Source organism: Aotus nancymaae, unplaced genomic scaffold (genome assembly GCF_030222135.1).
Source record: "Aotus nancymaae isolate 86718 unplaced genomic scaffold, 86718_ANA_hifiasm-v0.15.2.pri h1tg000046l, whole genome shotgun sequence".
In the NCBI taxonomy this organism is placed as follows: Eukaryota; Metazoa; Chordata; class Mammalia; order Primates; family Aotidae; genus Aotus; species Aotus nancymaae.
In genome coordinates, this window is record NW_026988460.1 from 1,761,081 (window position 1) to 1,783,967 (window position 22,887).

General features: G+C 39.0%; 1 protein-coding gene across 1 annotated transcript in view; it reads right to left on the reverse strand.

The window, feature by feature from the left end:
- Positions 1 to 22,887, reverse strand: part of SUCLG2 (succinate-CoA ligase GDP-forming subunit beta) — a 286,827-nt gene that overhangs the window by 260,727 nt on the left and 3,213 nt on the right. The window lies entirely within an intron of this gene.

Sequence of the window (22,887 nt, forward strand, 5' to 3'; positions counted from 1 at the left end):
ATATTAAATGAATATTTGTTAAGTAGAATATTAAGTGCACTATATGTAAAACTAGAAAAAAAAGCTGAAGGAACACAGGTAATAGGCCTGTTAAGAGTAAATAATGCAAGGGTAAAGACTGCACAACATGTCTTATTATGTCATGCTATGATGAGTAACTCCTGAGCAAACTGTGTCCATTTTAACAACCCATGTCAAACTTAACTGTTTATGTTATGTTGTTTAGCAATAATTGGTACTAATTTTGAAATTTTGCCACGTACTCAAAATTTTTCTACTAAAATTAACAGTAACTATACTTGTGACTAAGGAGAATTTAGAATTTTTCCTAGGAAACTTTTAGGAACAAATTTATTCCTAAGGCAGAGGAAGATAATAACATTTGCTTTTTGCAGATGAAAAAAAAAGTATAGTATTTATAGTATTAGAGCAATGCAATTTAAAGCAATGAGAGGTTTTTCTCATATCTAATAAATTGGAAGACTTTTTTCTGTCACTCGGGTGTTTTGTAGAGACAGGACCTTGTTCTGTCACCCAGGCTGGAGTGCAGTGGCCTGATCTTGGCTTACTGTAGCCTCAACTTCCTGGGCTCAGGTGATCCTCCAGCTTTAGCCTGCTGAGCAGCTGGGACTACAAGCACATGCAAGTAATAACTCCTGGGCTAGGTGATGGTTCTGCCATGCCCAGCTAATGTTTTTATTTTTTGTAGAGATGGGGTCTCACTACATTGCCCAGGCTGGCCTCTAACTCCTGAGTTCACAGGATTCTCCCACCTAGGCTTCCCAAAGTACTAGGATTATAGGCATGGGCCACCACACCCAGTCTAACTGTCACATTTGATGTTGGTCAAGATACCAGAAAACTTACATTCTTATACACTGCACTTTAATTTTCTTACCTCTAAAAGGAGGCTGGTGTTTGGTGAGAAATAAATGAGTTAATCCACACAAAGTGCTTAGAATAGGATGTGGTATATAAAAAACTGTCAGTAAATAGCAGCCATTATTTTTGTTATTATTGTTTTTGTTATTATTAACCACCATGAGTAGGAGTATAAATTTGTACAGATTTTTCTGGAGGGCAATCTGACAGAATGTCTCAAGAATTTGATTAGTAAGGAGAAATTTACATTCAAGGATATTAATCACATCATTAAAACAGTAGAACACTAGAAATAACATAAATGCCCACTAATAAGAAAATGACAAAATAAATGATGGTATCCATGTGAGTGCAGCCTTCTTTTCCTTTCAATTCTTTGGCAACAGAAATAATATTTGTGAAAATTGTTAATGCACAGGTGAATACTTCTGATTTAATGATAAGTGTGATGGAAATAACATTATCTAATTAGAATGACCCTAATTTTATTTAAAAGAAACTGCATATATATATATATATACACACACACACACGTGTGCAAAATAGTAAAAATTTCTGTATTATTCTTCACAATGGTTTTCTCAAGAGCATAGTGATTACAGGTGATCATTATGGCCCTTTAAATAGTTTTCCAAGGTTTTTGCAATAAGTATAAATCTTCTAAATTAAAAAATTAGAAAAGATATGATATCACCTGTTTCAGATCAGGTATCTAAAACATAATATACATTGATTTTTTTCCCCAAGACTACATGTTTTTATACCAGTCATTTTATGTCAACAACTTGGTACCCTCAAAAATATTACTTAGTCTTCAAAAACAGTTTTTAAAAAAATCTCAAATTCCTAGCAGAACTGAAGATTCAGTATAAAGCCACTTGATACCTGTCAAGCTAGAAGACATCCTATTTTGAGAAGGTCAATAAAAACTTAACAGACTAGTGACAGAAAAAGTCAGAATTTCAGGACATAGGGGGATAAAATATACAGATAATGACAAAGTAAGAAGAATTTTTTAATCAAAAGATTTCCTCTTAAATAATTTGTTTTCATATACAAACAAATGAAATATTTTAGAAAAGCCTAGATGCTGGCTCTGCTGTCCTATCACATAGTTTCTCATTGAGTCATTCATTCCTTCATTTGATACCGTGAAATTAACTAAGATGTCAGTAGCCATCAGGTAATCTCTTGAAACAAAAATACAAAGCTAAAATTAGAACAATAACAAGAACAAAATGGAGTCCAAATGTTCTATGTCCTCTAAATAACTGACCTCATATTAGAAACAAAAGCTTCTCTAGCTATGTCTATGTTCATTTGCAATATTGCCACTTAGTATAATAAACTGTACTGTATAGAAAAGTATGCTAATAGATGTAAATAAAACAGAAAATAAGTACTAAATTGTGGTATAGCATAAAGTTTACCAGCCCTGGAAATTAAGAACAGATATTGAACCAACAAATCTTAACTTCTCTGTACTACTCTAAATATCACCCATTAAAGAGCTCCTCAGGTAAAAGAATGAAGCAACTTGTATTTCAAATAGGGTTGGGGTGGGCATGGCTGGAAGCAATATCAATTATTCTTTCAATTAAATTTTTATTAGTTATTCATGAGCACTTTTTCATTAAATGAGAAATAAAATTATTCTCTCAATTTTTCAAGTTCTAATGATGCCATCCAGTTGCCTGAATTTTCTTCTGGATAAGTTAAAGTTACTAATCATTCATCAAAAGCAGAAAATTCCTTGCCTTCAGTTCAATGTAAGCCTCTGCTAACCTGCAACTTGCCGTCATCATTCTATAAAACCACCATGTGCTAGATGCTGGAGATAGAAAGATGAAACAGACTTGGCCACTAATGAGAGGGGATGGGGAGTTAGGGAAACACATCATGAGAAGTACTATTTAGGCTGAATCCCAGAGATGAAATGGAGAGATGTTAGCAAAAGGCATTTCCAGTAGAGGAAACTTAATGTGCAACATCCAAGTCCAGTGTCTGAAGGGACCTCACATAGCTCAGTGTGGCAAGAACATGGGGATTTGTGTTTGCATGTAAGTCTACACACAGTAAGAGGAAAAAGAATGAGGCCCATAATAGTTTGGAAAAAGGATGTGAAGGCTGTACATATACAATGTGGTACCAAGATTACTCTCTGTAACACCCTTCTGATGATCTGGAGAGAGTATTATGGAAAGTAAGAATCCAGCTTACTGATGAGTTAGGTTGCGGTTAACTTTTTTTGCTTATGCATGTCCAGTTCCTCTTGCATTATTTGTTGAAATGCTATTCTTCCTCCACTGAATTGATTTTGCTTAGAAAGCTTTTAATTCTTTTGATGGAATTCTAGGATTTTAGAGCTGTTGGCTGTCTTGATATCATTTCTTACATGACAAAACAACTGAACTACAGAAAAGTTAAATGTGGAAGACCAGCTTACTGGTAAGTTCTGTGTGATATTCATCACCTATTATTTAGCTTGTTATTTTAAGAAAGCATACCATGTAATCCAATCTTACAGCATGACAATATGTAAAATGATATATCAGAAAAATCTATATGTTCAACTTGTTGAAGAAAAAGACAAAAATGTATTATAGTTATCATTACTAACCAAATGAGTACTAGTAATACCATCACCATAATTAACACTTATTGAGCACTTACTATACACACAGGACAGTCTGTCTTCACAACAGAAGACAGCTAGCAAAGTCAGAGCTATGATTAGAACTCAGAGAGTCATACCTTGAAAGCCTGTGTTTTTAACCCACCAAACTATGTATTATAGTATTTGTTTTAGTTAAAGTATTTGTTATAAAAGCTGAATGAAAGTCTTTGAAACACCAATTTGATTCAGTATAACAGCCATACTCCAGTGTAAAAAGGAAACACAACAAAACAAAACAAAACAAAAACCCACATGCATTTCTATTCCCAGGGACAGTACACAAGTTTTTATTGCCCACACAAAATGGTCTTAGCTTCTGTATTAGGACCTAATCATTTCCAAAGTTCTTTACCATCATAAGATCCTATAAACCACCATGGAAGTAGAATTGCAATCAACATGTACACTGTTTTCCCCATGTACACTGTTTTTTCCCTATTCTTAAGGGAGTCAAGAAAACTCAAGCTTCTATCAAATTTTTTCCTAAAAGACCCATGGAAAGGAACTTGAGAGAAGTAAATCCATTATTACCAACCATCCAAACCCATTTCAGCATTTTTTATTCAATCAACATGCTGTAAATGTTACTGAGATTATCACATGATTACATTCTCCAGGTTCCTGGGGTCCATTACACTTCAAAATTGCAGAAAACAACGCTTTCAAATCGAAATTATATCAACTGATTTCACCAAATACCAAGTTTTGAGAGTAATCTCTCTCCTTTTTTTGAGACAGAGTTTTGCTCTGTCGCCCAGGCTGGAGTCCAGTGGCGCGACCACGGCTCACTGCAACCTCAGCCTCCTGGGTTCAAGCAACTCTCCTGCCTCAGCTTCCCAAGTATCTGAGACTATAGGCCCATGCCACCATACCCTGCTAATTTTTTGTGTTTTTAGTAGAGACGGGGTTTCACCACGTTAGCTGATCTTCTGACCTCGTGATCCACCCACCTCAGCCTCCCAAAGTGCTGGGATTACAGACATGAGCCACAGTGCCCAGTCGAGAGTCATTTTTAATGCAGATAGATAGAAGAGCTCAGTCTGGCTTTATTAGCCCTGAGGCCATGGGAATAGTAAGTCAAATTCAATTTCATTTCCCAGAATCACAAATGGTCCTTGACTCAAAAAATCTTAAAATCCAAGCAATGCCACATACAGGCACCAAAACACTGAGTTTACATCAAAAACAAAATACAGCCAAAGATCCAAGTATATATATTTACTTTACTAGAAGTAGACAGTGGAAGTACCCTGGAATGGAAATCAAAGCTTTGTTATAAGCAGCAAAGGTGGTCTCCCACATTTAACTTCTCTGTGATTCAGTTGCTTTATCATGTGGGAAAGGATACAAGACACCTACTGGTTCTAAAATCCGAGAATTCCATCGAAAGAATTAAAAACTTTCTAAGTAAGATCAATTCAATGGAGGAAGGATGGCATTTTAACAAATGATGCAAGAATAACTAGATATGCATAAGCAAAACAAAGTTAACCTCAATCTAATCTCACCCCTTATCTATAAATTAATTCAAAATGAATCATGGATTTAAGTAAAAAACTATGAAAACTTTTAGAAAATAACATGGGAGAAAATGTTGTTGATCTAGGGCTTGACAAAGAGTTCCTAGAAATGACATGAAAGTCTTGATCCTTCAAGAAAATAGATAAATTGGACTTCATCAAAACTTAAAATTTTTGCTCTGTGAAAGAACTCTATTAAGAGGATGAAAAGAAACAATGGACTGGGAGAAAGTATCTGCAAACCACACATCTGGCAAAGGACTAGTAAACTGAATATGTAAAGAACTTTTACTACTCAACATTATGAAAATACAATCTAATTAGAAAATGGGCAAAAGATATAAAGAGACATTTCAGTGAAGAACATATGGCAGATGGCAGATAAGCACACAGAAAGATGTTCAACATCACTAGTAATTAGTTGCAAATTAAGACCAATGAGACATACTGTAGACCAATTAGGACAGCTGAAACTAAAAATAAGAAAAGTAACAATATCAAATGCTGGCAAGGATGTGGAGAAGCTGGATATCTTAGACATGGCTGGTTGGGACAAAAATAGAAGAGCCACTCTGAAAAACAGTTTGGCAGTTTCTTAAAAAGCTAAACATACACTTAAAAAATGACCTAGCATTTGCACTCTTGGGCATTTATCTCAGAGAAATGAAAATGTTTGTCCAAGCAAACACCTCTACATGACTGTTAAAGCAGTTTTATTTGTAACAGCCACAAACTAGAAATAAACAAAATGTCCTTCAGTGAGGAGATGGTTTAAAAAACAACAACAAAGAACTGTGGTATATTCATACCAAGGAATACAACTCAGCAATAAAAAGGAACAAGCTATTGATGAACGTGAAAGGATCTTACCTGACCATCTCCCCAAATTTCTCTCTTCCCCCTATTCATTCCCTCCCAGATATACTGGCTTCTTATTACTTAAAGATACCAGGCACATGCCCCCATCTCAGCACCTCTGCACTTCCTGCTCCCTCTGCCTGGAACACCCTTGCCCTAGATTCCCTCATGGCTCACTCTTTCACCTCCTTCATATCTTTGCTCAAATACCACCTTATGAATGACTACTTCCCTGGCAACCCTAATTAAAGGTACAACCCATTACTCACATTCCCTTCCTCTCCTTTCTGCCTTATTTTTCTTAATAGTACCTTTGTCATCTGAATGACAGACAAAAATCTCTACTTTTTTTCCAGTGGGAAATAAAAGACAATGCACAAAGAATATGCTTTGAACTGTTGCATCCTGGTGCCTAAAAATGTTCCAAGATCACAGTAAACACTCAAATATTACTTGCTGAAATGAACTAAAATACAGTTAATTCAATATATAAAGATGGTATATATTGGACTCTTCCTATCTTAATGCCTCCCAAACTTCAGGTCACTCACATACCCACTTTAGCAATTTTCACAACAGGTGCTTACCACAGGTACAATTGTTTACTTAACTCTACCGCCTATGGTTTTTACTTAAATACCTACTTTAGCCTCATCCTAAGCAATAAGTATTTATGAAATCACAAATTTAGAATGCTAGCTATATAATTTTCATAATATACAATGCATTACTATTACATATAAATGTTCATCAGGATATCCCTAAAATCATTCTTGGTGCCTGCCATCAGTAGTCTGTGCACCATACTGAGGCAAATGCTGTTCTTCATCTGTCCTTCTAGTTTACCAAACTTAGTGTAACAGAGGTCACAAGGAAATAGGAACCCAGAAACATGGTTAAATTTTAGAGAAATCTCGGAGGTGACAATGGCGGCCAAATAGCATTCCCCTTCTGAAGTCAGCTGGAAAGGTAAAATACCCCCAATCCTCAGTCTTTACAACCACAAGTGAAAGACCATAGCCACCCCTTGTCCATGCAGAGCTCTTCAAAGTTCATTAACAATTCCTCATCTCTAATTATTCCCAATCCACAACTGAGGAAATTGAGGTCAGAAAGCTAAACTGATTGACTCAAGTCACATGATGTATGATTTTACTCAACATTTTCTGAGCTGTGTATCAATTCACGCACAACAGGTTACAGTAACAAATAAGCCCAAACATGAAGTAGCTCAACACAACACAACCATCCTTCTTGCTAAAATCACAGTCCTAGAAAGGTGACTATGTAGGTAGGATAGCTCTCCTCCACAGAGGCTCTGCCATCTTAACCACATGGCTTCCAAGTCAACTTAGTCATCACCACCTAACAGGAAAGGAAAAAACATAAAGGAAACATACAGGAGTTCTTTATAAGCTGGACTGACCTATAGCTCTTCTACTCACATTCCATTGGTCTAGAGCTATTCATGGCCTTGTCCAGCTGCAAGACAAGCTGGGAGATTCTGTACAGCCATGTGTCCAGAGAAAAGTAGAGCTGGCTTCAGTTAACGGATAATAGTTCCTGGCATGTTTCTAAAGAAAGCTCTACCAAGGCTTTCTTCTATGTAATTTATTGTAATGTACATTAGAAAAAAATGTATATGTATCAGTAATTTCCAAGCCCATAATTTCATGGACACTATTACTTATGGAGGGGCTCAAACGTGGATTTAAATATTTTTTAACGGTGAATAAATTTAGAAGAAAAATGTAAAGTTAATGATATTGATAGTTAAACATCACAAAAAGCCCTGAAGCAGTACTACTATTACTTTACCCTAGATGAGGCACAGAAGGGACGCACAAAGCTAGTAAGTGGCTTACATGTCACATTGGCCATGGAAGAGCCTTGCAGCAGACACTCTCAGCGCTCCATCCTTCAGATCACTCCACCATTTTTATACAGATTCACTGCATACTCTTACTCTCAAGAGCAGCCCTGGCAGGTCTTTGTCTTGAGACGCTGAAACAACATGCCCTTAAGGAACCTTGATGAGGGTCTGTAAATACTTCAACTCTCTCGCCCCTAACTACAACTCTGAGGTGTAACCTACACGGCTTCCATAGCTGTCCTGTGGAATTAAGCAAAGTTACCCTCTTTGGGACTCAGTTTAATAACACACCTATCTCAGCCTCCTTCCCTTCAACTTCTCCAAACCCCTTTGAGGTTTTTCTGAGAATACTTCCCCCGAAAATCACTTTCACATGAATCCTTTTCTCAGGATCTGTGACCAGGGAACAATAAGAAAAGTCTTAGGGTTACTATGGTCCAAGGTTCCCCAAACAAGAATCACTCATACACAACTCTTGCTACATCTAGAGAACACTAATACCAGAATCAGTTTCTTTATGATGCTTATTTTAACTTAAGGATAGAGGAAAATTTACATCACTACCTATACTGTTTGTATAAGTAGAAGGAAACAGTAGTATAATTAAAAAATAAAAAGATCAATTCTGATTATTTGAGGTACAAAGTCCTAAGCTGAAGATCTTAAAAGCACACAAACACAAAACTGAAAATTTCTCCATGACAAAATCCTAAGGTTCCAAGAAAGTAACAATGAATTCAGCACTACGTGACTCACTGGGATTGCATGCTGCATCCCTGCGTTACCTAAACTCTACTGCCAATGGATGCATGTGTCCCACGCTCTGGGCAGCACTGTTTCAACAGTCGTTTTGCAAAGTTAAAGCAAGTATCTAGCACACACATAATCCCTGATACGTGACAGACGTACAATACATGTTAAGCAGACTTTAGTAAGGAAACTGAGTCTCTTCCCTAAAGCCACCTTGTTATCAGTGGGCCAGAAACAGGCACAACTGAACCTTTTCTCTGCATACCATCTGCCTGCATCTAGAACAGAGATATGATTCATTCCGAAACCCCACTATAACTCTTCCTAGATGACTTCATCTACAGCAGTAAATCTACACAATTATATAGATTTTTTTACTCTCTCATAATGTTTGTCTTCTCCATTCTTCCCAAAACCCGTTGAGCATTTCTCGAACATTACTGCTGGCTAATTTTCAGCTATTTGCTTACTAGCATACTCGTACCCGCTTTTGATCACGCTCCCTTTTCAACCACTGCTATTGCTCCTTTTTTTCCTTCATTAGAACCCTCAGAAGCAATTTCACTTTTATGTTCATTATTGTTCATTTATAATCAGCTTTTGATTGCATGCTGATTATTCTTAAATTTCAACTTTAGACAGCTGAAGAAAAACAGTGCTTGGTGTTATGCTTCTGATTACATAATCAGCTGAAATAAGTCACAAAACTGTTTTTCAAAAGGCCTGTAACATAGGTATTAAAATGTAGTGTTTTTGTTTAACCTTGGGTGAGCTGTCTGAATAAAGAGAATGGCTAAAAACCAAGTGAGATTAAAAATAATAATGAGGTTGTTGGATTTCTTTAAAAGCAAAATTTTTTAAAAAATACCAAAATTGATACATTTGAATAAGGCTTTGCATTTATTCCAATCTCTTGCTATTGTTTAAAATATTTCTAGAGCTCCTATTAGGTAACTGACATCAAACCTGTGCCCCATTCCCCCATTTCTCGGAATATTTGTCTCATTTGCAACTTGTCTGTCTTTAAGTTGATTTCACTTGCAGAAATGGTCAGAGCTTCTCAAATCCAACACTCATGAATAAGGTGTAGGAAACAAGTTTTGGTTGCAAAACAAGTTTTGGTTGCAAAACAGGTGCAGGAAGCTTAACGCAAAAGAACTCACGGCCGTGGTTCACCAGAAAAGCATGCATCTCCAGCATTAGTTCAGAGACTCCAGAAGTGCCTGGGTAAAAAAGCAAAGGCTTATCTGGTCACATATTAGGTTGGTGTAAAATAACAAATTTTTAAAACCGCAATTACTTTTGCACCAACCTACAATTTCACATGTTTGATCAAAAAAAAATCAATCGCACCCACACTGTCTCAGTGCAGGGTAGTTCTGGCAGTCTGTGAGGTGAAAACTATTTTCATAATAACAATAGGATGACTTCGTCGCTCTCATTTTTCACAAATGCACAGAAAACAAAGAGTTCACTGATGTGTGTATTAGTATCCTAGGATTGGCATACAAAGTACCACATACTGGGTGGCTGAAACAAAAGAAAGGTGTTCTCTCACAGTTTAGGAGGCTTAAAGTCTGAGGTCAAGGTGTTGGGAAGGGTTGGTTTCTTCTGAGGGATGTGAGGGATAATCTGGTCCATGCCTCTCTCCTAGCTTCTGGTGGTTCACAGGCAATCTTTCGAGTGCCTGGTTTGCAAAAGCATCACTACCTTCATCTTCACATGGCTTTCTCCCTGGGTGTGTGTACCTGAGTATAAATTTTCTCTTTTTAAAAAGACACCAGTCATATTGAATTAGGGCCCTCCCTAATGACCTCGTTTTAACTTGATTTCCTCTACCTATCTCCTTTGGAGAAGAGAAAATCAAGTTACATTAGCTCACATTCTAAGATACTGAAGGTCAGATTTCAGCATAGGAATTTTGTGGGGACATAATTCCACCCATCATCAGGCATAATTCAGTGGACCCATGTGAGTGGCATCCTGAGTAGATGTGCAAGGCAACAGCTGTGACAATAAGAAAGTTGCTTAAAATCTCTGAGCCACAGTTTGCTCCTCTTAAAAATGGGCTTAGCAGCTAGGCACGGTGGCTCATACCTGTAATCTCAGCACTTTGGGAGGCTGACGTTGGAGTATCATTTGAGACCACGATTGGGAGACCAACCTGGGCAACAAAGCAAGACCTTGTCTCCACAAAATAATTAGGAAAGCATAGTGGCATGGACCTGTAGTCCCAGCTAATCTGGAGGCTAAGAACAGAGGATTCCTTGTACCCAGAAGTTCAAGGCTGCAGTGAGCTGTTACATGATCTTGCCACTGCATTCCAGCCTGGGTGACAGAGCAAGACCCCATATCTACATAGATAAGTAAATAAAATAAAATGAGCTTACCAATGGTTATAATAATGCCTGCCTCCTAGGGCTGCCATGAATCCTCATGTGATAATCCTCCTCAAGTGCACAGCACCAAGCCTGGCCCACAGAATGTGCTTGATTAACATCAGGTGTCTATTTCTACATGTGCTTCACTTCAGGTTACCCAGACACTATTAATAGCTATTGTATAGGTGAGTCCAACAGAAAAGGAGTGTGTGTGTGTGTATGTGTGTGTGTGTGTGTGTGTGTGTGTGTGTTGGCACCCTGCAGGGGAATGGCATCCTGGTTCCTGGCAAACAAGTTCCTGCCTTGCTCCCTGAGCTACTGGGATGGGCATCTGCCACCTGTGACAATGACTGGAACGAAATGAATAAATGAATGAATATAAATGACTGTCAAATAAACATTCATCAAGTCTACAAAAATCATACAAATGCATGACACTAAACAACGTGGTCCAAAACTACTCAGTGGTTGTGCTTGTTTCTGAACTTGGTGGTGAAAAGAGGTGCTCCCTAGCATTTTCACTTTGCAAACATTTATTCTGTGATTTAAATCACAACTACTATGACCACCGTCACTCACTGATCACCAGAAACTAGGTAAATCATTATCTTACTTGTTTTTATCAATCTTTTGGAAATGTATGTAGAGCTTACATTTAGTTCAGTGTTTAATACTAGTGGTGTTTTCGGTCTTTGGAAGTTTGGTGATGTTTCTGTGACCTGAAGTATGCTGAATTTAAACTCTTGTTTACATTAATTAGCCTACAGTAAAACTGGTTTGCTTTCTGGTGACACCATTTCTGTCTGCCAGGCTGTGTAATTAAGGTTTTATCCTTTGCCTACATTCAGTGCCGGAATGGGTGTGGAAACAGAGAACAAATCTAAATGCCTTTAGTGAGGAGTTACAGTATCCCCAGAGGGCTGAGGTGCTCTCACAACACCAAAGACATCTCACTGTAACGGCCCATTTCTCATCAGTTTCCAACAAACTAGACTGTAGGTTCCTTAAAGGCAGCAACTGTCTCATATCCCCAAGCTTCCTACAAACCCACCATCTACTGGGTCTAATAGTATACCTGTGCTGCATTTCACAAATACCCAATGAAAGAATAAATGAATATGAATATTTAAAAGAAATATTGTCAGAAAAGATATTTCTTAATAGACATTTTAATTAGACATGAGAAACTGAAAATGTAGCCTAAGCTACATATCAGACAACATTCCTACTTGGGTGAATGTTAACATAAGGTATACATCCACTGAATACTCATGTTCACAGCAGCATTATTCATATAGCCAAAAAGGGAAAGCAACCCAAGTATCCACTGACAAATTAATGGATAAACAAAATTATACATATATATATCGTAAAATATTATTCAGAGTAAGGAAGGAAATTTTTGCACCTGCCACAACATGGATGAACTTTGAAGACATTATGCTAAATGAAATAAGGCAGTCATAAAAGAATCACTACAGTATTCAACAGCCCTTTATGCTAAAAACTCTCAATAAACTAGATATGGATGGAATGTATCTCAAAATAATAAAAGCTGTTTATGACACACCCACCGCCAATATCATACTGAATGGGCAAAAACTGGAAGCATTCCCTTTGAAATCTGGCACTAGACAAGGATGCCATCTCTCACCACTCCTATTCAATATAGAATTGAAAGTTCTAGCCACAGCAATCGAGCAAGAAAAAGAAATAAAGGGTATTCAATTAGGAAAGGGGGAATTCAAATTGTCTCTATTTGCAGACGACATGATTGTATATTTAGAAGACCCCATCGTCTCAGTCCAAAATCTCCTTAAACTGATAAGCAACTTCAGCAGAGTCTCAGGATACAAAATCAATGTACAGAAATCACAAGCATTCCTATACACCAATAACAGACTTAAAGAGAGCCAAATCAAGAACAAATTTCCATTCACAATTGCTACAAAGAGAATAAAATATCTAGGAATACAACTAACAAAGGATGTAAAGGACCTCTTCAAGGAGAACTACAAACCACTGCTCAAGGAAATAAGAGAGGACACAAATAGATGGAAAAACATTCCATGCTCACGGTTAGGAAGAATCAATATTGTGAAAATGGCCATACTGCCCAAAGTAATTTATAGATTCAACGCTATCCCCATCAAGCTACCTATTACCCTCTTCACAGAACTGGAAAAAACCACCTTAAACTTCATATGGAACCAAAAGAGAGCCCACATAGCCAAGACATTCTAAGCAAAAACAAAGCTGAAGGCATCATGCTACTTGACTTCAAACTATACTACAAGGCTACAGTAATCAAAACACCATGGTACTAGTACCAAAACAGAGATATAGACCAATGAAACAGAACACAGGCCTCGGAGGCAACCCCACACATCTACAACCATCTGACCTTTGACAAACCTGACAAAAACAAGCAATGTTTAATAAATGGTGTTAGGAAAACTGGCTAGCCATGTGCAGAAAGCAGAAACTTGACCTCTTCCTGACACCTTACACTAAAATTAACTCCAGATGGATTAAAGACCTAAACATAAGACCTAACACCATAAAAACCCTAGAAGAAAACCTAGGCAAAATCATTCAGGACACAGGCATAGGCAAGGGCTTCATGACTAAAACACCAAAAGCAATGGCAACAAAAGCCAAAATAAACAAATGGGATATAATTAAACTCCAGAGCTTCTGTACAGCAAAAGAAACAATCAATTAGAGTGAATTGGCAACCAAGAATATGGGAAAACATTTTTGCAATCTACCCATCTGACAAAGAGCTAATACCCAGAATCTACAAAGAACTAAAACAGATTTACAAGAAAAAAACAAACAAACCCATTCAAAAGTAGGCGAAGGACATAAACAGACACTTTTCAAAAGAAGACATACATGAGGCCAACAAACATATGAAAAAATGCTCATCATCACTGGTCATTAGAGAAATGCAAATCAAAACCACATTGAGATACCATCTCATGCCAGTTAGAATGGCAGTCATCAAAAAATGTGGAGACAACAGATGCTGGAGAGGATATGGAGAAATAGAATCAGTTCAATCATTGCAAAAGACTGTGTGGCAATTCCTCAAGGACCTAGAAATTGAAATTCCATTTGACCCAGCAATCCCATTACTGGGTATATATCCAAAGGATTACAAATCATTCTATTATAAAGACACATGCACACGTATGTTCACTGTGGCACTGTTTACTATAGCAAAGACTTGGAACCAACCCAAATGCCCATCGATGATAGACTGGACAAGGAAAAGGTGGCACATATACACCATGGAATACTATGCAACCGTAAAAAATGATGAGTTTGTGTCCTTTGTAGGGACATGGATGAATCTGGAAACCATCATTCTCAGCAAACTGATACAAGAACAGAAAACCAAACACTGCTTGCTCTCACTCATAGGCAGGTGTTGAACAATGACAACACATGGACAGGAAGGGGAGCACCACACACTGGGGTCTGTTGTGGGGGAATAGGGGAGGGACAGCAGGGGGTAAGGAGGTTGGGAAGGAATAACGGGGAGAAATGCCAGATATAGGTGACGGGGGGATGGAGGCAGCAAACCACATTGCCATGTATGTACCTATGCAACAATCCTGCATGTTTTGCACATGTACCCCAGAACCTAAAGTGCAATAAAATATACATATATATATAAAAGAATCGTATAGTATGAGTCCTCTTAGATAAGGTTCCTAGAGTTGTCAAATTCACAGAGATAAAAGTAGAACAGTGGTTGGCAGGGACTAGAGGAAGGGGAGATGTGGGAGTTAGTGTTGAATAGTTATAGAGTTTTAGTAGGGGAGGATAAATAAGTTCAGGAAATGGATGTTGGTGATAGCTGCATAACAATATGAATATATAATACTTGATGCCAGAGTATGGTTAAAATGGTAAAAATGGCAAAAATTGTTAAAATGGTCAATTTTATGTCATGCATATTTTACTACAATAATAAATGCAAAACAAAAATTTTAAATTAAAGAATACACACATTCATATTTTTTAGTACCTTTAGAAGCTTTCGAAAGCAAAAACAAGGTTTCAGAGACAAAAAAAAGGCATTTAACGATCCAAATTTGTAATCAAAAAAGCAATTCCTTTGCCACCTCCCTCAACACCCTAAAAGTCGTTCACAAAACACTGCTTTGTGTCAATAATTAACTTTACCTAAATTATGACAATGTTGCTTATTTGAAAGGTCAAAATTCCAGGAAAAAGATTCTACTGACCAGAAAAGAAGGATTCTGAAGCGTGCAGGAGGAGATGGATTCATCCTGTGGCACAGGACAAAACATCTTCAAGAAAGAACACTGTGACTCTCGGATTACCATAAACATAACATCACTGATATATTGCCAATATTAAGCAAAATGAAATACCACCACTAAATATTCTCACTTGGGGCCCTTTAACAGAAAGAAAATTTAGTATTTTTCTCTTGCCTTCCTATAAAGTTTAACTCTAAGTTCCCTCCATATTAAAATTATATTTTATAGAAAATATAGTCATAAAATCTATTTTATACTGTTCATAAAAGCCTCATCATAAACTCACATCAAACAAACAAAAAAAAGAATCCATTACACACTCTCAACATGCTATGCTGTGAGTTTTAGATTTGAGACTCTAATCCTAAAAGCGCCCTCAGGCCCAGCCTTGCCTAGGACCAGTCACAAGCCTTCTGCCTCCATTTCCAACCATTCTACTCAACACTCAGCCATTCAGTCCTTCTGCATCATTTTAAAATTCATGAGGATAATCTGTTTACAACTTCACCATCTCAAAATTTACTTAGTTTTTCTAAAGTGACAAATAGCACATATATTTTTTCCACGATAATTATAAAAAGGTTAAAAACTGAAAAATTCATTTTTCCCTGTATTGTTGGCTTTCAATTTTAATGATACTTCACTTTAAAAGAGCCCTGAATCTTAACAAAGAAACACCCAATATTAATAGTTTATTCCCTTAATCAAAAACAAGTAATAACTCTCTGCTTTCTTTGTATTACTTATTAAAGGTCTACTACGTAAGCCCTTAGGCTGGAATGAGAATGCATATGAGAACTGGTTTCCCTCCTTTTCAAAGGGAGGAAAGGACTTACTAACTCAAATAAGTCTTTTAAGTCCAGGTGGTATAATATAGCATCTCAACAATGGGTTAGAGAGTACAAGCAGAAGCTGGTGAGAAAAAGCAAAAAAATAAAAATAGCTCCTTATAAAAATGTGAAGAGATCTCCATTGATAAGGAGAAAACCTTAATATTTTCTGGTAAAGCTAAAATGCTGATCCCTACTTCCAATCAATGCTATGGGCACAAGAAAGTCCTTTTCCCAGTAGATTTTATTTGATTACTCCACTTCTGAGCACACACAAGGCATTCATTACAGGGAGTCTCTTTCTCTCTCCCTTCTTCCAAGTCATTTTCCCACCTTGACCTCTAATTCTCTACTCTGGGCTTACTTTGCTCTTAATCTTCCTTTCTAGTCATGGGGTTGAGGGGATTTGAGGAGATGACAAGGAAAATACTGAAGGAGACTTTTTATGAAAATAAAAAGTCTGATGTCTAATTTAGTGGTAATAATACAAAAACCAGTACTTATAAGATAATTTAGGAAGCCCGCTGACTATATGCATGAAGCTCACTTAATCTTCAATACGACTCTGGGCCCAGAGGTGTAAAATAATACAACTCTCCCCATTCTGCAGATGAGAAAGCTAGGCACAGAGAAATTATCAAGTTTCATCAAATTTAAGTCACCAACAACTGTAACATGTACCAAATTATGTATCCTTGGGCAGAAAAACCTGCCAATCAATCTATGATGCCAGCATAAAGACATCTACATTTCAGAGAGGTGGAAATGTGAAAAAGTGTGTTACAATAAAATTTGTAAGTAATTTTCACAAAATCACAAATCTACTATGCTTTGAAACCAAGATTTGAACCTAGGCGGTCTTGATTCCAGTCCTTACGCCCACTGTCCTGGCAGAAGTATTAATGGTGCCGCCCTTTACTCTCCAACATATCCCAGTTTTAAGCAACACATATATGATCTCCCTTGGAATGGTTTGAGTAGAATGAACCCTGTTACCCTAGTCCTAGCTGACTGCAGCTGATCCATGTACAAGCCAAGGCAGCCTGAGGAAGCCAGCAGCCTCCATGAGAGACCTGAAGGAAGCCCTACTCCATAGGGGCGCTCCTTACTGAGTAGTGGCAAACACACCCAAACAAATCCTCCCCTTTGGAAACCATAAAGTAGAAGAGAACCAAGAGACACTGGGTTATTCCAGTCCAGATTACTGTTCTAAGCAAAGCTGAGGAAGTATTGTGGGCCCACAGGAAGCCCGCTGTCTATACTTGTTTTGGAAACACTCACTTGACTATTTGGATGAAAGAGATGTATTCCCATGATACCTGTTTTCCTACTTAATAATTCTCTCTTCAGAATTAGTTTTTACTGAGGTCATAACAAAACTGTCTAGGCCAGGCATGGTGGCTCACACCTGTAATCCTAGCACTTTGGGAGGCCCAGGAGGGCAGATCACCTGAGGTCAGGAGTTCAAGACCAGCCTGGCCAATGTGGCAAAACTCTGTCTCTATTAAAAATATAAAAATTAGCCAGGTATGGTGGTGCATACTTGTAATTCCAGCTACTTGGGAGGCTGAGGCAGGAGAATTGCTTGAACCTGGAAGGCAGAGGTTGCAGTGAGCCGAGATCATACCACTGCACTCCAGCCTGGGCAACAGAGTGAGACTTGGTCTGAAAAATCATAAATAAAAATAAATAAATAAATTCAGCTTTCAGAGATACTGAAATGAAAAAGAAAAAAAAGGAACCTTACAATGAAATATAAGTAATTGTCACAAGATCACAAAGCTACAGAGTGCTGAAGGCAAGAGTTAAACCCGGGCAGTGTGATTCCACGCCTGGTGTATGTCTAGTATCCTGGTATAATGACTCAGAGCACTGAATCAGTGCCAAAGTCACCTAAATGATCTCCATTCTTGCATTTCTCCAACCCTCTCCAAACTATACCCAGAAAGAGTACTCTAAGCATAAAACTGCCCTTGCCAGTTCACCATCTAAAACCCTTCAATGGTTCCCCATTGTCTTCCTCAAGAACAAGCTTAGCTTCATTACCAGGCCTAGCAGGACCAGCAATCTTGTCCTTGCTGTTGTCTCTAGCCTCATCTCTCACCTCAAACTCTACAAAGCAGCACTCCTGAATGTTCTTAGTGCCCTCAAATCACAACTTTGAACTAAGACAGCCCAGAAATGGAAATACGGCAAGCACAGGGAGAAATGGGTGGGGGTAGAAAAGGGATGCCAGTCCCCCCACTCCCACCCACAGGACCCAAATTTACACAGCCATGCCTTGGGCTTTGTCATGTCTCCATTATCAATTCATATATTACACCAAATCCCTCCAATTTTAAAATAAAAATACTATTCAGAGGTAAATATTAGAAATCTATGCATTCATGGCTACTACCTAAGACCTATTCTTTTGGAATCATTTCTAGAAAGGGTAAAAGCTGACCACACTCAGTACACTGATCAAAGTCTGAACTCAAAATACCAGGAAACTCCGTCCCCCAACGCCATCCTCCAAAGCCCACTCTGCAAAGGCAATGACATTTCACAGTGTCTCCAGCATTCTTGAAACGCTGAGGGCAGTCATTTGTGCTAAGCAGACAGTGAAAGGCATGTCCTGGTTGGCCTTAGGTTCATGCTGTGGCTACTGCCAATTCTTAGTAAGTGTTCCCTCACCTCAAATCCATGATGCACGAGGTCCAGCAGCCGTCCTAAGTCAACACTGAGACATGTAAATGTTTCTGGAATGAATAACAACCAGGATTGTATAATTAAGCTCCCTATGGAAGCTACCCCACTGACATCTCAGGTCTCACCAGACGTTCATCCCATCTGTGGGATCCTGAAGATAATCAGAGCCTAGGAAGCAGACCTTCACCCCTCTGAGCCTCAGATTCCCCAGAAGGAAACTGGGAACAATAACTCCTATTTCACACGGCTTCTGCAAGGACTAAGTGAAATAAAATGTATGGAAGCACCAAGCCAGTGACTAACCCTGAGATGGCAGCACATGATAAATGTTTACTAAATCTGAGAAAGCAAAATTATTCTAGCTCACAAAGCCTTTAAAAAAGGCCAGGGAATTTAGTTTCAAATTCAGTGCAGAAGAAATCATCATCCTGGGCCCACCATCGGGTCATATGCCAAATCTCTTAAACACCATCTTATTTCATCTTTGTAACCATCTGTGCAAATGATCCCCTTTTCAAACAACAGTAAGTTGAGGCTCAGTCAGATTCAATAATTTGCTCCAGGTTGCAGAGAAAGAACATGGGAGATAAGAATTTGAACTCTGTTGAATTTGAACCCAGAGTTTATATCTTTAATTCCCCTACGACTCTGTTTCCAAGACAGTGAAGCCAGAGAAAGAAGAAGGAAGATAAGAGTCCAGAGAGGGCAACCATGCCTAGTTGATTACCACGGCTTCATCAGCGCAAGCGCACATGACCCAAGGTGAGTGTCACTCAAAGGCAAAGAGAGGGGGAAAGGTAAGCAATCAGTTTAACTGCCTAGTTCAGCCCAAATGGGATCTTTTAGTGACATAGCTTAATGATTTAACAGCATAAGTCCTTTATCAGCATGAGGCACTGTGAGACTACATGGCCTCTTCTCTGCCTCTCACTGCTTCTATGAAACATGGAGACTGTGAAATCTCCCTTGCTGTGATGTTGTTAAAGAAATAATGTATGGAGATTACTTCACACAGTCTTGTTACATACTACATGCCCAAGGAATAGTTCTATGCTTATGAAGGCCCTTACACAACTAGGATTTCTATAACCCTTTCCTTCTCCCTCATTTGCTGAAATCAGCCACATCACCCCTCAACTTCTCCTGTTCCTTACCTGCCTCCCCCTTCTCTGTGCACTTCACTCATTCACTGAGACCACAAATGCTTACTGAATACCTACTCAGGCCAGCTGGGGAATCACCCACGCTGTTACATTAAGCTGTATCACTTTGCCTCTGTGGAGCATACATTCTTACATTTGTAGAAGAGAAAGGAAGACAGCCGATAAACAAATAACACTACCAGGTACAGTCAAGTGTTATAAAGAACAAAGCAGATAAGGGTACACAGAATAATCCCTGGAAAATGGGGGCGAGGTAAGATAATTAGGGAAAAACTTATCTGAAGAATCAACATTGAAGCAGAAAGCTGATGGAGAAAGAGATCAAGCAATTAACGATCAGAGAGAATAGTGCTGCAGACACGGGGCAAGTGGTTGACAGAGGTCAACAGTGTCTTATGAGGCTACGAACACAGGCTCAACTGCCGCACTCACTATGTTTTAGTATAACTATGGGTTTATAGATCAGTCGAACCAATAACCTGTGCGCCCTCTGAGGGTAGGAGCTATGTAGCTTCTTCCTGTCTGCATTCACTCACTCATATTTATCTGCCCAAAATTCTATTAAGCATGGGCTGTAATAAGCATTCAGAAAATATTTGCTACATAAATGATATTTGTTTGATTTTCAGTTGTGGGGGTTAAATTATTCCTTGCTGCATTCTGGGCTTTCTGCAGCCCCATTCAGACTTCCTTGTATACCTCGAAGTGCCACTATCCCTTAACTTTTGCTACCCACCGCTTCTCCATTCTCCATACTCAACTGCTCACTATAACTACTCTTCCCTTGTTCTCTCACCTCTGTCTCTGCATGAATTCACCTGGACTGCCTTCTCCATCACCTCCACCTTCCTCACAAACTCTCAGGATTACTTTCCAAATTTCATTAGTGTACTGACATTATCATTTGTTCAAACATGTCCAAATCTCTCAAGTTCTTCAGTAAAACTTTTCCATCAAGTAACAGAAAGTGATGCATCAAGTGACAATTGCAGACTGAGTGGTAAAGAGAGTTGAAGGACAAATGATCTGAGGTGACTTATGTAATTTCTTTTCCTCCCCCAAACATGCCGTATTTCAGTGACTTTCTTGGCTTTGTGCCTGCAGAACTAGGCCAGGGTACAAGGGCAGGAAAGTTCTCACTACTTTGGGTCTGTGCACTCACTCACTCACCCATAAAAGAAATGGCTCATTTACAGTAAACAAAACCAATTTGGGACACAAGCTATCACTTAACAGTCTTCCCCACAACAAAGGTCAATAGTTTAGCATCTAAATTATTTGAGATGGATTCTCTTTTCTAAAAGCAAAAATCGTAGCTGTACTTCATTTTAAAAAAAGAAAAAAGTCAGATATTTATTCTCCTAGGCAAGAGGCAGATATAGGTAAGTCACAACTTCCAATACAGCCGCCACAGCCTCATTTAGCTGATAAGAACTTGCACATAACCTTTAGTCCTTCACTTATAAAAGCCATGCATCCATCTTTCTCCTCCCACTTCCATAAAAGCAGAAAATTAAGCAGGAGCCATTCTTTCTGAGTTTACAACAGCAGGGGCATGGGTTTAAGCAGTTTCCTTTGACAACATACATTCCTCTGTAAGTTCCTGAACAGAAGCTCTGGGCTGCATAGAAAACACACAACAATTGGTCGGGCACGGTGGCTCACGCCTGTAATCCCAGCACTTTGGGAGGCCGAGGCGGGTGGATCACGAGATCATGAGATCGAGACCATCCTGGTCAACATGGTGAAACCCCGTCTCTACTAAAAATACAAAAAATTAGCCGGGCACGGTGGCGCATGCCTGCAATCCCAGCTGCTCGGGAGGCTGAGGCAGGAGAATTGCCTGAACCCAGGAGGCGGAGGTTGCAGTGAGCCGAGATCGCGCCATTGCACTCCAGCCTGGGTAACAAGAGCGAAACTCCGCCTCAAAAAAAAAAAAAAAGAAAACACACAACAATAATTCTAAAATTGGAGGCCTGGCCAGGCACAGTGGCTCATGTCTGTAATCCCAACACTTTGGGAGGCCCAGGTGGGCAGATCACTTGAGATCAGGAGTTTGAGACTAACCTGGCCAACTTGGTGAAACCCCATCTCTACTAAAAACACAAAAATCAGCCAGGCATGGTGGTGTGCATCTGTAGTCCCAGCTACTCAGGAGGCTGAGGCAGGAGAATCGCTTATACCCAGGAGGCAGAGGTTGTAGTGAGCCAAGATCGTGCCACTGCACTTCGGCCTGAGTGAAAGAGTGAGACCGTCTCTCAAAAAAAGGTAAAATAAAATTGGAGGCCTGAGAGGCAGTGCTTCTCCAACAGCAAGCTCCATGAACTTCACCTAGCCATAGAAGAGGGGAAATACCCTAAGAGACAACGATACTGTGCTTAGACTTACAAAGAACCATTTTAAACTCAGTGCCCTCAGCCAACATTTCCCCTAAACTGGCAGCACTCATCTCTGTGCCCACCATGGGACTAGCTTGCTATATTACACCACCAATACCGCACACTCTGTTCACTTGGCTATGTGGACACAGCAATATGGTCCCTGTCTACCAGGATTTAGATCTTTGGGAAGACTTCTAACCATGGTTAGATTCTTACTGCTAAATTCACTGAACACCAGTCTGCTAAAAGTTTCAAAGCAAGACTAACCTAGATTTACAATAGAGGGTATGCATAGTACATTAATTACATGTCTGGGCTTCAGCTGCCAGGAGTGGGATTCAGTCTCTGTAGGGTTTAAAACCCTGAAAACTCCTTACCAGACCCTGCAGGTCTCCATGTGATTTGGCCCTTGTCTTCCTCTCAGACCTTGTCTACTACCACCTTCCCCCTCTTTAATTACCTTGACATGCCCAGCTCATTCTCATCTTGGGGCCTTTGCACTTGCTGTCTGCTCTGCCTAATACACTCTTCCCCTTAGTCTCACCTGGCTGGCTACCCTTCATCACTCAGGTCTCAGCTCAAA